General features: G+C 37.8%; 1 protein-coding gene across 2 annotated transcripts in view; it reads right to left on the minus strand.

Moving 5' to 3' along the window:
- Nucleotides 1-14134, minus strand: part of SPARCL1 (SPARC like 1) — a 36360-nt gene extending 22226 nt beyond the window's left edge. Inside the window, exon 1 of one of the 2 annotated variants that reach the window (XM_039845656.1) lies at nucleotides 13704-14134. The gene's annotated coding sequence lies outside the window, so the exon portion shown is untranslated. The remainder of the gene's footprint in view (nucleotides 1-13703) is intronic. The other variant, XM_039845657.1, reaches the window with a different exon arrangement.
- Nucleotides 14135-18205: the final 4071 nt, after the last annotated feature.

Raw genomic sequence — 18205 nt, forward strand, 5'->3', positions numbered from 1 at the left:
ACTTAGAGTTTTCAGTGAAAAAGCATGTGCCCATGTTGTATTTTTAAAAATAAGATCTTGTAGAACAACCTAGTTCCTAGTAGTTCCGAGAATGTAGAAGTCTTTGAGCTCTTCTGCTGTGTTCCACATTGCCCTTTAGACCAGTCACTGGGCATTTTTGTCTCAATGAGCTAATTGTATTTGCCACATGTTGATCAAAATAATTCCACAGCTTTTAGCTTCTTATTTTAAGAACTGAACAAATGTACTGATTTGTATAAATAAGACAGAGTGGAGAGCTTTCCTGGGAACCGAGAGATATTTTGAAAACAACTATCATACTGAAGATGACAGGGAGGCTTAATTAGCTGATGCTTGCAAAGTACTTTGTAAATGGACCGATGATGTTCTTGCTAAGTAAGATGAATGCCATTTATTCTTAGGTATGTAAAAAGTCATATATTTTGAGACATTCACATTTAGTGTGTACTCCCTACAAAATATAGATTGTTATTTCTGCAGAAAGAGCAAATAAAAAATCTAGGTGAAAAATGAAAAAATGAGACATATTTTTGAATAGAATTATTGTTCTTAAAGACTTAAATATGCAGTGTTGATGTGAAATTAGATAAATATTATTTTGCCCAAAATGTATGAATTTATTCAAAGGCAGAAGCATAGCTGAAAGAACATTTAGTATAGAATTGGGAGATCTAAGTTCCAGACCAGAGTTGCCTTTTGGTCAAGTCTCTGATTCCGTCATCTATAAAACAGGGAAAATAATAGTACCTTTCCTATTTATTTATGTGTTCATCAAAATCTAATTTTATTGAAAAAGTGGGTTTTTACCATTGATCTCTAAAAATAGCTAATGTCACGGTTTACATTTTTTAGATTTTACTATATGCCAGGTACTATGCTAAATACTTCACCTATGCACCACCCATGTATTCCTACCTACCACCTCACTTCCACATCATATTCATCCAATGAGAGCTTCCTGAACATCCCTCTGTGCCAGTGTACCCAGTCATGAATGATGGAGCATGGAAGTCAAAGGGTGGGAGAATTTCAAAAGAGGTTGCTTTTCAGGGACACTCTCAAAGACCTCTTTCACTCTAGCTCAGGAGATATTAGTAATTCTTCTCTCTATAACGGGGGAGGGAGCTGGTAACTGAAAGATTACTTTACTTATATTTAGAGCATCCTCTCAGGCTTATCTTAGGCAAAATTGTGCTATAGCCAAGTTTCTGCACATCTTTATCATTTCTTTCAGAGTTCCTCATCTTATTGTACCACTCAGCACTCATTAATCTCTCTGAATCTCATTTCACAACTCCTTATGGAATGGACCCACGAAGGCAGTGCTCTGTTCTTTCCCTTGGGCATTTGCCAGCTTTTCAGAAAGTCTCCACCACACCCTGCCCCATGGTGTAGTAGGGGAAACTATTTTGGCCAATTTTATTTATTTATTTTTGCTCAAATAATATCATATCTGTCCTCTCATTTTTATTTCTCCGTGAATGTGGATTTTTTTTTCATATTTATATTTATTCCTCCCTATTAGATCCAGGAGGGCCTAATCCCTGTTCCCCCTCACCCCGCACAGTGTAGGAACCAGACTTCTTCCTTAGTTTGTGTGGGAACTGGACCTTACGTCCAAGTTGGCAATGCTACATGCTCACTTCTGCTTCCCTGGGCTCTCCTTCCTTCCCCATCAATTTACCCACCCCAAATATTCCCACCAAAAAAGCCCGCCTCAAGCCCCTTATCAGTTTCAGATACCCTCACGTTCGGGGCTGACACCATCTTCGGCTCAGCCCGGTTGTCACTCTACTATGGTAAACCTTGCTTAACCTCTTCAGTCTTGAACATTCTTCCTTCTGCTCACCTAACACTCCTTCTCCTTTTTTTTTTGTGTAGACATTTGAGTATGGCCAAAGGTAGATGTATCACAAAGCTAGGAAGCTTAAGTTTCAGGTCTCTTCATTTGTGCAAAGTCCTCACAAAGCCCTGTAACAAATTTTGATTTTTCTATTATTAAAAAAGAGGGCCCCACACATTGTGCAAACTTCCTGTTCACAAATTCTGAATCCACTCTTGAGTAAGGCTCACCTGAAGGCTTGTGTCATTTGTCATGTTGCAGGACTTAATAATATCTGAATGATTTGCTTCATAGTTACTAGCATGACAATTCACATTTCTAAGCCTGTCTCACCACTGAAATGATAAGATACATTAATCCTATTCTTTTTCTGCCTTTAGCTCTTCTCTCTATCCACTAATTTATTTTATTCTCCCTGAAATTTCTTTTCCCTGAAGGTCAGGTTCTTAGCTTTCTCTTCTGACTACTCTTATTTGAATTTCCCTTATTTATTAAACTCTGCCAGCATAATATAAAACTTCTTTGGATTCAATGGAAATTGTCTTTTTCTTTTGTTAATAGGGTAAGTTGGTTGTTAAGTTCTGCTGGTTGGGAGGAATTTCAAGTGCTTTCAGCTCTGTGAATGTACCAAGACTTATTCACTGGGATAGTTCTCTTCCAAGATTAAGAAAAACAGCAAATCATACCTAAGAACAGTTCCAAGTAGCCTCATTCTCATGGTGTTGGGACCTGTGGGGGAACAATGCTGGGCTTTGGTGAGTCGTTCTTGTGTGAAAGTCCTCAGTCCAAGCAGAAATCCCTCCAGGATTCAACACGTGGTTGACACTTCTCATGTGCCTTGGTGAGGGCCAACAATTGCTTGCCCCAGTGGTACATCTCTACTCATTACCTGCTTTCTCTGAAAGAAGCAAATACAATAAATCCTAATGGATTTCATGGCTGGGGTTTGAAGAGTTCTTTGGAAATAAGGTGAAAAACCTAATCTTATTTATGCCTTCAGAGGGGAAGCACCAGAAGATTCATTCAAGGAGTGGCACAGCTGATCTGCAGCTACGAATTCTGCCTCTCCCGCATGGGAAGAAAGTTTAGTTCTCTGATATCTAGATATTTTCCATTTGCTCCCTCAGATCCACTCCACATCTGATCCACTCCACAGCCTTTCCCACGCTGAATTGTCCCAGGGCCTGTGCGAACAGCATCATCAGGTTTTCTTGTCTGATGGCTTCTGTTAGGTTCTGCCAATGGGGAGCACTGGCAGGAGTGTTTTGAAGGAAGGAGGGAGTGAAATCAGGGTATTATTTTCTCAGTTCCCTCTCTGTGACCGTATCCCTTTCCTGAAGGTTACAGCCCCTTTCAATAACTTCCACATGGCATTTTCTGTCCGGGTTCAGAAAATGCTCTCTTCTCTGACTCATACAAGCTTAGCTCTTACTATCCTGTTCCTCCAACCCCTTATGCTACTCTATACCCTGCCTACACCTTGGTAAATACTCTCTTCTCAAACCCCCAAATTCAATTTTCTTAGCTGGATCTATCATTTCCTTGCTGAGATTTGAACCAATACAACCCTGGATTCAAAGTTTAGGATTCATGTGTTTGAATATTTTTCAGATGCCTTGCCAACAAAGCTGCTCCTGCTCCCCAGTGCTTCCCTGTTTCAAATCTTTCTATAAGTGCTGTGGGGATCTACTCAGAATCTTAGAGTTAGTATCAAGATTATTTGAAGAAGATACTTGAGATTCAACAGATACAGAAGGAAGCTTTCTCAGGGATTCTCTTATCTGACTAAAAGCGGACACTTTTAAGAAGTGAGAATTGCCATAAATTCCCTGTTGAGGGTGGCTTCTACTCCCAGGAGAGAGATTACAAGAAAACCTAAATCCCTCTTCAGGGGAAATTTATGACCTCGAACAAGACAGAAAGACCACTTACACCTGTATATAGACAAATAGCACACACTCTTTTTATCTCTTGTTTGTTCTAAAAACCCATTTGTCTTTCCTAAAGAAATATTTTTGTTCTTTCTACAGAAGTCGTTTCCCCCTGTTCTCTTTCCTTTACTAAGTCAGGTATATAAGCCTTTAACTTTAACAGTTTAAGGAGCTAGTACTTGGCTCCCGTGTGCATATAAATAAGACATTTTCTTCTGTTCATCTGCCTTTTGTCAATTTAATTTGCAGGCCCCAATTACTGAGCATATGAGGGTAAAGGAGAGTTTTTCCTCTTTTACGTTGCCTTAGTGGGTGTGCAGTTTTCTTTTTAAATGGAGCATAGCAGTCCTTGTCTGGGAAGAATGAACAATGAAGTATTAAACCGTGATTAGCTCAATAAAGATGATTTCACTGATGTAATCACAAGATTTGAAGGTGCTATAGAATCTGAGTTTTAGAAGGACATGTGGGCAACTAGCTCTGGGAGCATTTTGTGTTGGAACATGGGTGCTCTACCATTTCTCTTTTCATGAAATCTCTAGACTCTTATGACACCATAATCTGGGATCTTGGGAAGTAAATTAGACCCTCTGTTCTTTTTCTTTCTACTACAGTACTTTCCCATTCCAAAGGAAACCCAACTCATTAGCTCAGTCTGATTGAACATTTTAAACATTTTAAACATTTTAAACATTTAAACATTTATCCAAGGAAATCTGTTGTTAATTCTTTTTGGACAATGACTATTTTTGTTTTCATGGCACTGAAATGTATAGACTACATTTAATAACTAGGCTATGGATCTCTAGAGATATTAGCCCTGTTATCGAGATGCTAGGAAGCATGAGGTGAGCCAGCTATATTCAGCCACAACCACTACCCTAGATCTTACTGTGGCCACTATCTAAACTTATAGGATTTGAGAAAAATTAAACAACAAAGAACCAAATGTAGAGTAAGCACTGGCTGGATTTTTGTGTCACTTTTTGGGAAAGAAGAGAAATGAATCACATCCAGACCTCAGGCGATAGTAATCTCTTACATTCCTACACAGAGTATTTTTCAAATTAGAAGAAAATATTTGCTTTTGAAATTAATTATTTTAAATTTTTTTTCAGATTACAAGGAGACATCAATTAGCTGTTTTTACAGTGAGCTGATGCTGGTACTCTGCTCTCCTGCTCCATGCTTATCTAAGAAAATACTAAATACAAGCACTGAGAGAACCAAGATCTAATCCAAAAGTTTCCTAGATTTAGACAAATGCTTCTAGTATCTTCTTCTACCTATATTTTAGGAAATTACTAAAAAGGGTTCCAGAAAGAGCTTAACCTGCATCCCACTATGAGGTCCTTAAAGCCTACTATTTTGTGCTAGAAATGGAGATCAAGAAAGAAGAAAAAGAGGGAAAGAAGGCATTTGTGTTTTGTTTCTTCCGAATTCCAACAGAATGCTGTGTGCTTTTTTGAGTTAGCTCCGAGTCATTTGGTCCCATAAAAGTTTGGAGAATCTGCTGAACTATTGGCTTGAAGTTAAAAGTGATTCCAATGTGCTAAGAGAGTGTGAAGATCTGACCAAACAGTGTCTTGAAACCAATTACAGGTTTTCATTGACCCATAATCGAGATCAATTCTTCTTTTGTAGATCTGGGGCCACCTTCCCTCCGAGTCCTTATCCTATTATGTGACTGATTAGGTAACTCAAATTGAATCAAGTGTAGTAGAAATGCTTTGCTTTCAGTTATTTGAGGATACTCTGAATGGTGGATTCTTATCCTTGTTTATTTATTTTTATTAACTCTATGGGCATAGATAGCATTTTTATTAAACCTAGGGCAAACTCCATCTTACTGAAAAAAAACAAAAACAAAACTAAAGTATTTAGCACTCCTAACTCTACTCATGCTCAATTACAAACCTATTAGTTGACGGGATGCTCCTTCTAAAAATTTTGCCCATTTTTTGGGGGCAAATGTGGGTTTCATACCTATTCAATGGACTACAGTGATCGTGTAGTAGTGACAGAGATTCGATTAGAACATGGTTAGTAATTTTATTGTTTCATCAATTCTACACTTACACCAGGTAGTTGTAAAATACATATTTCTGTAGATGACTATTTTGAGAACTGTCTCCATTTATCTCAGTTAGGGTTTAGGAATGTGATGTGACACTTCTTCAAGCCTCAGTGCAGTTTCTCAAGCAGACTGGCTGAAAGGGTGGCACAAAACTCTAAAGATGTCAGAAACAGATTATAGGAGACTTAAAGTACTCACTACTTTTTTATTTTCTTGTCTAACACTACAGTCTAAGTTCAATAAGAGAAATCATCTTACTGAATCAAAAATGAGTGTGTGGAGAGTGGGTCAAAATTCATTTTGCTCCACAAATGATTCCTTGAGGAAGTCTCCAGAAACTCTTGGTATCAGATATGAAAATATTTGTCCTTCTTATGAGAGTGGGGGTAGTAATAGATTGTGACCATTGTTCCCAAGCAAAAAAAAGCCAAGGTCACTGCAACATTTCTGCATAGTTGCCTAAGAGAGAAGGCAGAACACAGGAACATCCCCTGCTTGAAATCCCTTTGTTTAGCTTCCTTTTATGTCAAAAGGATTGGCTTTCACTGTGGGAGAGGTTGTAATTGAATTTCACCATGAAAAGAGGTAGTAATTAGATTTCTCAGCAGGTCTACAAATTCTGTTCTTGGAAAAACAAGGAACTGGGCCTAAGTATTTTTTTCTCTAGCTGGAGAGGTAGCATAGTCAAGCCTACAGAGATTGGCCTGAAAGGCACAGGCAGAAAGGATTATGATTGTACCAGCCACCCCTGATCTCTGATGAAGCAATGTCAGCTCTGGCCTCCAAAAAAGAGTTCATGGCCCTTCAGGTGGAGGACAGAAAGCAGTGCAGATAATAGCAAATATTGCTTGGACATTGCATTTGGTAGGGAACATAGGACATTCCTCTGAGTGAAACCCTCTGACTCTTGGTCTCTCTGTCTGTTGGTGTTCTATAATTTCTATTTCCTAGAGAAGGAGAAGATACCCTAGAACATCATTCTCTGATTTAGGAGTTAGCTTACACAGATGATCAGAATATACTTTGGGTACTCTGGTTTATTTGGTGTCTTGTTTGTAATTGGTTCCATTTCAGTTTCTATAATATTTTCTAGAAGTTTATATTAGAAAAAGATTAAGTCAGAGTAGATTTTTCTAACTGATTTCTTTTCAGTTCCTATAGCTTTTTAAGAACATTAATTGAATTAATTTAGAACATTAATGTAAATTTACATTCAAAATGGTAAACGTTTTTGAAGTTCTGTTTGTTGTCTTGCCACTTAAGTCTGCTTAACCTAACCACTTGTCTCTACTGGACACTTCTTGTCTCACCATACCTCTTCTCTCTTTCCATCTCCCTTCTCTTTCCTTTTCTCTAAAGCGTTAACAAGCTGTCTGACTACTGAACTCAAGTGTGAACATGGCCATCCATATCTCTAAAAGGAGGAACAGGCTGGGAGTCTATTCTTTCCATCTCTTGTATTGGCTATGTCAATGATTCCTTGGAAATTTTAGTACTGTTAGTTATTTCTTCAAGTCATTCTGGTTGATTTTTCTCATGTTGCTTTGAGTTTTTCTCCAGTTGTCAGCTCCTTTGTTGGCTGCCTCAGCCAAACTTACACGCCCTCCTCCTTCCTTTCTAGACAAGGCAACCTGCTTCAGCATTTTTGGTTTTCAAGGCAGATGGTAACTACTTGATCTGTTCATCCTGTCTCCTCTTAAGTCATAAAAACTGAGAAATAATTACTGCATACTCTAGAGGGAGGAGAGGTTTTCATTGACTGTTTTCCCTGTTTTTTTTTTTTTTTTTAATTTTTCTTCTTTTAGCATATCACGTCCAGATGTACATCCACACTTCCAAATAAGGACAGGTATCTTCTGTTGAATTCGTTTATATCAGAGGAAGCCTGCAGGCTGCTATTTTTAGTAATTATTATAACTATGGAAAAAATTTTCTTCCAAGGAAATGTAGAAAACAAAATGATTATATGGGTACTTTATAATCAGACTCAAAAAGAACATTCATCACCCTGCCTTTACATGATAGCCAAAGCCTTTGTAACAGAGACAAATCCTTTAGGCGTATTTTGGCTAATATGTACGTGTTGTTACCTGATCTGGAGTTAACACTGATGCTTTATGGCTTTCAAAGTATTAATGAGTCTCTTGGGGGAGCTCTATAGCTTGGAGTTAAAGTCATTTGAAGGATTAAAAAAGATGCTCTTCTATTTCGAGTTCTCTGCTGAGTCACCACCATCTGACATTAAGATGTCTCCGCCCAGTGGGTGTACAGGTACAGACTTTTCAGGAGCTCTGACCTTTAACAGCCTATCATTCTTCTTAATTGAACCTATCCCTACGTGGGTCATGTTTCATGCCTATTGGAACTTAGACAACACAGAATTCAATAGAGACGTTGAAGACATATATTAAATGCGATCAAGCAGCAGATAAATACCTTTGTGCTCAGGGAAAAGGGAATCATGGGGAGCTGCTTAAGGTTTACATCTTTCGCTGCTCTGCCCCTTGCTCAGAGGAGCCGGCCTTCTCTCTGTTCCACAAATAGGCTAAGATCCCTCCTGTTGCAGGATCTTTGTGCAAAGTATTCATACTCTCAGAATCCTCTTGCCAACATCCACTCACCTCAACCACCACTATCTCTCTCTCTCTCTCTCTCTCTCTCGCACACACACACACACACACACACACACACACACACACACACCAGAGTTAACCTCCCATTAAGCCTTCAGATCAAGAAAAGTCATTACTGACCTTGAGCAGAGGTCAGGCTCCTCACATACTTTCTTAGAAAAAGGTGTTCTGCCCTCTTAACACCTATTTCAGCATATAATTATATACAGCATATGTTCGATATAATGTAAATTTTTCCATCCTTTTAACTTATACTATAAAAAAGAGGGACTTGCCTTACATTCTAGTACTTCTGGGGTCTCTCACATTAAAGGCCATTGTCTCAATCACTTCATTTTGAACAACAAAGTACCATTTCAGGAACACAGCTTGAAATGATCTTAAGCAATACTTATGTTTGTTCTTAAGAAAGTCACCTTGACAATAATAAAAGGAGATAAAGAAATTTAAAGCAGATTTAGTAATTGTTCTTGAGATATGATTTCATTATTGCAGATGATGGAATTTCGCAATTTTAGAAAGTCACGCTTTACAGACTCAAGTGGTTTCAAATAAAATCTTTTAAAAGCACTGGTAAAGGCAATACAATAAGTAATTAATATGTAGAGATCATTGCCATAGAATGAGAATTCATGCTTGGGGATCCAATGTACAGCATTGTCAGACTTTTAAGAAGTGTATTATAAACAACATGCAGAGGATTAATGATGTACTCTGCATTAGATAAGTATAGAGTGGATCCAGTGAACACAAATACTGATGTTAAAGATGCATATAGAAAGTTTTAAAATATGAGAATGGAAAAAGTCATTTTTATAGTTGTGAAATATTTGAAATGACATGCGATTTGAAATATGGATGTGTAACAACAGAGTAAGTATCTCGAAGATACATTATAATATATTACTCACTTGTGTATTTAGGTTGGCCGAAGACTTTAGCTGAGGATTTTTTCAGTAGAAAAATGAAGACGTTTGAGCACATGCACTTTTTATTAATGTGATGATGTGATTAATGACTGTCTCCCTAACTACACTGTAAGCTCCACAAGAATATGGCCCCTTTCTATTTTTGCTTCTGTAATGTCTCTGACATTTCACATGGGATGGAACACTGAATAAATACATTAGCTGTTTGAGACATAAGATTAAAATATTGCTTATTTACATAATTGCATGACCTGAAAAACACTGGAGAAACTAAAACAGAAACTTTAATAAAAAAACATTTTAATGCATTAAATGCCTTTTGCTCTAGGGTCAATCAAGATGAGAAGAGTCTTCATTACTCTTTATAAATGTGAAAACCCTTATTATTTCTCTTTTTTCTTTTTAGGAATTCAATGGTTCACATTTATATAATGATACTTTTGAGGCTTGTATTCATTACAGTTTACTTACTGAGAAATTCCAAGTTGAAAAAAGCCATTTTCATCAGAGTTAGACAAAATAATGAAAAATATTTTAAAAAGTACCACTTACATCCATTTTTCAGTTAATTCTACAACAGTCTTATGAAATAGCTATTATCCCTATTTATTAATTAAGGGAAACTGAGGCTTGTCAAGCTCAATAGCCAGCCTTTACCAAGGTCAGATACTGTGCATACCTTACATATAGTGTATCTCATTCAATTCCCATGACAAGTTTATGACTATTATTATCTCTATTTTACATATGAGAAGATGGAGGCAAGGAGTGGATAAAATTTAAAAAAAAAAACTAGTGCCATGATTCAAGTCCAGGCAGCCTATCCCAGAGTCCCCCTAGATAACAACTATACTATCACATATCGTGAAGATGGGAGGAGGCAGTGGGAACGCAATGGATTTATTGTGGGGTGTAAAGTATGTGTTATAAAGTGAGGTCATTTCTATTTTTCTTCCTTTGCCTTCCCAGTTGTTTTTCCCCTGCACTCCACAGTAAGCTGGTCACTGTGTTAGTAGCTTTCTTGTTCATTTTCTTAACATCTATTCATTAAATCTTTAAAGGAAACATTTAGCTACTGCAATTGGTGTACATAAGTTGGTTGCATAATAGGAAGGAAACAAGCCAGAACTAGAGACTTCATTTCTAAAGAAGGGTTTTAAAGCGGTCTAAGACTTATTTCACAGAGTGGGTCATGAAACTTGAGTTTCTCTATACCCTTTCATTGCTATGACAACAGGCTGCTCCTGCTACATGTAGCCAGAAAAAGCAGCTGACATTTCAATGCTAGGAACATAGGGGAGAGGTTTACAAAAACAAAAACCAAAAACCAAATCCTTTTGTTTGAATTTCAGTTAGAGAGCAAAAAATACCCCCTTGAGCAAGTCAAAACTCCTATTCTTGCCTTTGGATAAGATAAGAAAGGAGAGATGCTGGGGGCCTTCTCCTCTGTCCAAGTAGACTAATGAAACAGAATCGACAGCAAAGGAGCATTTCTTCTCACTCTCTTTCATGGCAATATGAAACAGAAAACTCTTTTTGGTTTCATTTGACTTGGCCATTAAGAAGCAACTAATTGTTGAAACAGTAAATACTCACAGTAATAAATACTTCACGTTGAGGCCCCAGGGGTATATGGTACTGGCAGATTTATTTTTTTCATTTCTTTGATAACAAAAGACAATTAATTCAAAGACTATTTCCTTCTTACTCCCCAATTTTATTACCAGAAAAATCATTCCAAGTGCATTACCACTTTCTCACTATGTGTCTAGTACTCTACCAGGTACTATACTTCACATTAAAAACTTGTTTAATTCCTACAACAACCCCATTTGGGGTAATACTGTTACTATTTGCTTAATAAATGAGTAAACTGAGTCCTGGAGGTGTGAAGTGACTGCTCACACAGTCCGTAAGAAGCAGAGTCAGGATTTGATCCCAAGTATGTTCGACTTTGAAACTTATGCTCTATCCACTTTGTTGTGATGACTCTGAGGCAGATATCTGGCATTGAGATTTTATTATGCAGCAAAGTGTAGGGAAGAAACCCTGAGGGAAAACCTGGAGTAAATTTCCTTTCTACAGTTTTCTGATCAGGACATATAGGTAGGCTAATGCTTTAATATTAGCTATGATTGATTGTTTCATATGTACCAGGCATAGCTGTTTTTTTCTTTTCACTTAATTATCACAACAAATCTTTGAGGCCCCATTTTCACAAATGAGGGGACTGAGGCCCCAATGTCATTTGCCCGAAGTCACAGAGCCTGGTAAAGCCCGGATAAACCATGCCTGTATGCCTCCAGAGCCCATGATTTCATTCACTTTATTATACCATCTCCCTACAGTCACTCTCTTCCTCAGAATTCTGTTCACCTTTTCATGCTCAAGACAAAAACCAAGCCAGCCCCAGGTGGTACCACTATTGCAGGCTCAGCTTTTGGGAGAAGATGCCCTGTGGGCCCTATATGAACCACATCCCGGCCTACTTGGGCATCTCTTTGGCAGCCAGGCCTACTGAGGAAATTCTCCTGGACTTATGGGGGTCCCCTTCTCTTCCATGAAGGTTGTTCCAGAATGATATGTGAGGGAAAAGGGCACCTGCAGTCTTTTAACAACAGTTACTCATGTTCTTTTTGGTGGAAAAAGATTCCCTACATGTTCTGGACCTCGCGCCACACTTCTCTAGAATAGCGGTGTTTGCGTACTGTTACAAGTCAGCTGAATAAAAATAACAAGCAGTCAAGAGGAAACGAAATAAATAATGTTTTTGAATTGTCCAGATACATCGCTATTCCTTTCATTTTTTATCATCACTATTTGTTATTTTTCCTTAGTTGATAAGTGAAACTGCACATGAGAGACTATTGCAGATTAAATCCCAAAGGACCTGGAAAGGAAATGCAGTACTCTAATTGCTAACTGGCTGTACAAAAATTTCCTGAAAGAAAAAGGGCAAGGTTTATTAATAATATGTACATATTCTTTTCCAAAATGTGGAAAGCAGCGTTAATTAATTGGATGATAAGTAGATGAAACAGATTGCTCTGTTTTGTTAACTCTTGTTGGATGAACAGAAATACGCACTTAAATCTTTCCTAAGAGGAGTGTCTTTTTTAAAAAATCATAGTTAACAATAGTCATAATTATCAAGGTTTAGCTGAATAAGCTGTGAGTTGATAAAAGCCAGTATCTATGAGAAGGGAGAATTTTTTAAAAAAGATTTCTGCTGAATTGGACTGAGTGAACATTTCTATTCAGTGTACTTAGGCTCTGGGCCAGACGAGAGCTCAGATACAATGCCAAGGTGACATATTTAACCTCTTTGCAGATTAAAGGCTGCGCAAGAAAGATATTCTTTCTGCAGTACCCCTTGGTTATAGTATCAACAGTATGGATCTGCAGCGGAAAGCATGGTTTTCTCCTGCAGGGTGACCTCTAATACCTAGAGGAATGAATGAGCGTGACTTGCATTATTTTTTTATTTTAGAAGATAGCGCCAGAAGTGATAGTACCTTATAACAGAAGTTATCATAATCTCTTTAGCTCTTTGATTCCCCTCCTTCCTTTTCCCATTCCTAAATAAGAAATCATTAGGAATTAGACAAATTTTGTGTATGTGTGTGCACATCTTAAAAAATGATAGAAGGAGACGAGATTGTCATTAAACTGTACAAGGGAATCAGGAAAGGAGTAATAGTCACTATAACAAAAAAGTAATCAGAGAAGGGTATAGTATTTTAGGAATTTTTCTACCTTTTGGAAAAACAAAATGTTTCATTTCTACATTGCTGTTATGTACAGACTGGGGTAAATGGTGGTCACTGAATAACTTCAGATAATTTAAACATGAAAAACACACAAATTACTTTGATTTGACAGTTTTTAAAAACTACTTTCTTTATGATTTATTTAATATATTTAGCAAAGTATTTCTAAAAAACACATTTAAATGTGATTCAGACTTCACCAAGATCTGAATGCAATTCTGGCCAGCAACATTTGTGTCTTTGCTTTATATTAAAACCATCATTTGTGAGTACTTCCTATTTAATCTTGGTGAAGAAAAAGAAACATGAATACAAGTATTAAAATTCTCTACAAAGTAGCTTTTCTTGTAATCATACAAAAGGTTTCTCTGTGTGTGTGTGTTTTTTTTTGTAAATGAATGGCTTTGTATTAGGCAAAAATCTTAGATATTGTTATCAGATCATGCAAATCAGCTAAATAAATGCAATTAGACAATACAGTAAACTTATTAAAATTTACCTTTAGTTAGGTAGCTGGACCAGAGCCTCGGCAAAAAATTGAAGTTGAATCCCCTCTTTGCACACAGCCGGGAAATAAAAGTTTGACAAATACCCAGTACTCTTTAAATCTCTTCCCCCTTTAGCTCAGCTTCTTTGCCCAGAAACACATTCGAGTCTATTGGAGTTGAAATTCTGCTGCTCTGTCAGCTAATCAGGGTCCGAGGTGACAGACAAATTTGGAGGTTGGCACTGGTCGCGTTTCAGGCTGTCATCGTTTTTGTTGCAGATTCCTGCGGTTCTCTGGCAGGCTGGCCTCTCACCGAGGGTGCGATGAGATTTACAAGCAGTGCACACCAACTGGGAAAGAGTTAACAGTCCTTCCTTCAAGCCCGTGTTCTCAGAGGCTCATAACTTGGCCAGAGTATAAGCGGTTGGCTCGTTATGCATTTTTTTTCCCCCAAATGACTCTAACCCTTTTTTGGGGATTTTTATTTTAAGGCTTTGAAAAGAAAACTTCATGCCGTTGTTTCTTACTAAAGGAAATTGGAGGGTGGGGGTTAAGGAAGGGGAGAATCGTAGTGGATGCATTTTCACATTGCTTAATTTGAAATTGTTCTCACGAGTACTGTCTGAATTTTAATAACAGCAGAGTACTTCTGATACTCTCACCTTTCTTTAAATGATCTTCAGAAATTTATGTATGTATGAAGCATCGCTCCTTTATTTATAGATCTCTTGTATGCCAATTCACAAATGTTGCAGTTCGTAGACTATTCTTCACCCCTTCCCCCAGCACACTCTCTACTGTCACCCCTTGTATAATGATTGCTCTATAAGGAATTTTCTGATGAAATAGACATTTATTTTTGACTTGGAATTCTGGTTATTTATATGTGTGTCTAATCTCTTCTACTGCTACTTCTACGTTTATTGCATATTTATTATGCTTTAGTCACTGCGCTAACAGTTTTTATGCATTGTTTCAGTTGATCCTCACAAGTCTATCTGAGGTGAGAATTAATATGTTCCTATTTGAGGGAAGTGTAGTATAGTGGTAAAGTCTGCACACTGCGAGGCCACACAGCTTGAATTTGAACCCTGGCTTCACCATTTTCTAACTGTATGGCCTCAGACAAGTTATGTAAACTTTCTAAGTTTCAGCATCCTTGTTTATAAGATGGGGATACAAACATAGGGACGATAATAGTATCTAGCTTACACAGTTGTTCTGAGTTTTAAAGTTGTTCTGACTTTGAAGTAAATTCTAGTCTGTAGAATATCTCCTGCCACCCAGCTGACACGCTGATATTAGCTATTGTGGTTTGCATGAGAAAACCTAAGCTTGGTAAAGTTGAGTGGTTTTTCCAGGCTCTCCAGCTGATCAGTTGTAGGATTGGAATTTCAACCCAGCTACTTTAGCTGATGGCTTTGTTGTGTTACTCAACCTCTAGGCAATAATATCTCATTCAGAGCAAGCCATGAGCTCCTTGAGGGTAGGGAAGTGCCACTTCTGTATTCTCCATGTGCCTAGCACAGTGCTTTGCATATTGAAAATGCTCCATCAACATGAGATGAATGGTTGTAATTTAATTTAATTTAAATTTTCTACATTAATGCCAGTGTCAGGCCAAAAGCAAATCAACAACAACAAAAATAAACAAAAACACAATCTCTAATTCTAGGGAAATCTCCCTCAATGATCTCCAACCACTTTAAAAACATTTGTGCTGTTTATTTTTCAGAACACCACAAGAGAAAGGTAACAAAAATTATCTCTCCTTTGCAGTTGTGGAAATTTGGGAGCAAAGGAAACTGGGCAATTTGCCTAGGAACTAAAACGAGTCACGACGCAGCTGGGAATCGTCTCATGTCTCTAGAATCAGATGACTAGTTCCAAACTGCCTTTCCAGGCACAGGATGAAATGACGTGATGTCCTTTTGCCTCAGACAATGGGATGTTTTTCATCTGTCAAGGTCTAGGGTGTGAGCAGTCTCCTCAGAGAAACGATCAAAGGGGTAGGCTGTATTTGACTGCTTCTCCTCTGCCTCTGTGCACATCTGGGTCTGAGAAGTGTGGGAGATAGAAGCACCCTTTCTCCAACAGCTCTCGAGAGCCACAGGCATGGTGGGACTATTGCGGGACATGTAGGACAAGCAATTTCGAAGATTTTGCCCAGGTTAGCTAAGGAAAATTTTCTCTGGGACCCAAAATGTTGACTCCTTGTTCTAACAACGTTCCCCATTTACTTGAGATAGCTTTATAAAATTGATTTCAAGTAATTATATCAATTCAATGAGAATGTAGAGAAAGTTTTAGCTAGAGGGCTATGGAAAAAAGATTTGACCAACAAAAATATTTTTTTCTCATACTAAAATTAATATTTTATGTTTCTATGAAATGATCAAAATAAATTTCTTATAAAAATCTATGTTAACATAAAACATGATTTGGTTAAAGCAACTGGATTTGTCTCTTAAATATAAATATGTATACCTAGAAGATTTGTTTGTAGGTGGCAAAGCTTGAGAACTTTAACTCCCAGTTATGCAAGATGTTTTCTCTAGGTCTTATTAATCTATAATGTGATTAAAAAGATCTATTGTATTTCTTATAAATAAAAAATATAGAATTTTTGAAAAAATAAAAATAAAAAGACCTTGAATCCACAATGTCTTTTAAGCATAGCTTTATTTTTGGAATGTTCTTGGGCAGATATCCAAACTCTTGTTTTTTGTGAAGCTGTCATCTATAAAATAATTTACAGCTCATGAAGCTGAGGGCAATAAACTTACAATAATACCCACTTAACATATGGAGCTGTACATCAGATTTAGAAGCTTATCCAGTGTCTAAATGTGTTGGGAAAACTTTGACTAATAAAGAGCTTATTCATTGTTGCACATGAACTGACTCACATAACATCAGCATTGGGCAGAAGAGTCTAACGAAAGCCAACATCAAAGCTGAAGTATTTTTTTAACCTTCTAGAACTAGGATTCCCTTTAGAGAGTTTAGTGAAAGCTGTGGGTAAGCTTCTATAGTCCATGTATGAACTCCCCGACTCAGGGATTCCATGAAGTTAAGAACTTCTGAATCAAGTGAAGGGCTAGAGAACACATGAATCAATCCTCAAGCATCAAATGAGCCTTTTTGTTATTCGTAGCACAAGTCTCTGGGTGATAATGAGAGAAATATCATTGTTCCTGCCTATTAGATGTCTAAGAGGCAAGACATACAGTCATTGTCAGAAGGGTGCATGGTTCCCTTGGAGTAGTGAAGAGCCCCAGGCTGGAAGTGGATGTGGATGAAGGCAAGCTGCAGTGAAAACAGTATCGATAATCATCTTGGCCAGGACCTGGCCTGAGGTTTTCTTCTCCTTGCTCTCTTATACCATGTGTTAATTTGCTAGGGCTACCATAACAAAATACCACACACTGGGTGGCTTACACAACACAAATTTATTTTCTCATAGTTCTAGAGACTGGAAGTCCAAGATCAAGGTGCTAGCTGAATTGGTTTCTCCTGAGGCTTCTCTCCTTGGCTTGCAGATGGCTGTTTTCTTGCTGTGTGCTCACATGGCCTTTCCTCTGTGCTCACACACTTCTGTTATCGATTCCTCTTCTTATAAGGACATTGGTCCTATTGAATTAGGGGCCCACCCTCTGTCCTAATTTAACTTTAATTATCTCTTTAAAGGCTCTGTCTCCATATTCAGTCACATTAGGAGTTCAGGCTTCATATGAAAGTTTTGGCTTGGGAACACAATTCAGTCCATAACACCTGCAGGACTTCCTTCCTTGCTTATACCATGTGTTAGTTTGCTAGGGCTACCATAATAAAATACTATGGGTGGCTTAAGCAACAGAAGTTTATTTTCTCACAGTTCTGGAGGTTAGAAGTCCCAGAACAAGGTGTCGGCAGGGTTGGTTTCTTCTGAGGCCTCTCTCTTTGGTTTGCAGGTGGCTGTCTTCTCTCTGTGTCCTCACATTGTCTTCCTTCTGTGGGTGTCTGGATCCTAATTTCTTATAAGAACATCGGTCATATTTGATTAAGGCCCACCCACATGACCTTATTTTACTTCAATTACTTTAAAGGTCCTATCTCCAAATATAGTCACATTCTGAGATACTAGGGGTTAGAACTTCAACATATGAATTTTGGGAGGACTCAACTCAGGCCGTAACAGGAGTCATTCTTCCTTTTCCTTGAAGGATAACACATGTTTGTAGCCATGTAGAATTTTGGAAGTCTGACGGCCTTCAATTTTTTCTCAATCTCCCTTTCAGCTTAGGATGAAAGTATTTCTGCTGGTATAACATTCTCAAGAAACTTCTGGGTCTCCTGTGCAATCTATGGGGTTCAAGCCATCATATCCTCCACAAATCTTTTCTGGATAAATCCATCTGTATTCCTGGCTTCTTTGAGAATTTTCAAAATCATTAAGTGCTGATTCCTTTTCACTCAATAGTTTCTTCCATTTATCTCTTTCTTCTCACATTTTACTATAAGCAGCAAGGGGA

Source organism: Pteropus medius, unplaced genomic scaffold (genome assembly GCF_902729225.1).
Source record: "Pteropus medius unplaced genomic scaffold, Ma_sr-lr_union100, whole genome shotgun sequence".
NCBI lineage: Eukaryota > Metazoa > Chordata > Mammalia > Chiroptera > Pteropodidae > Pteropus > Pteropus medius.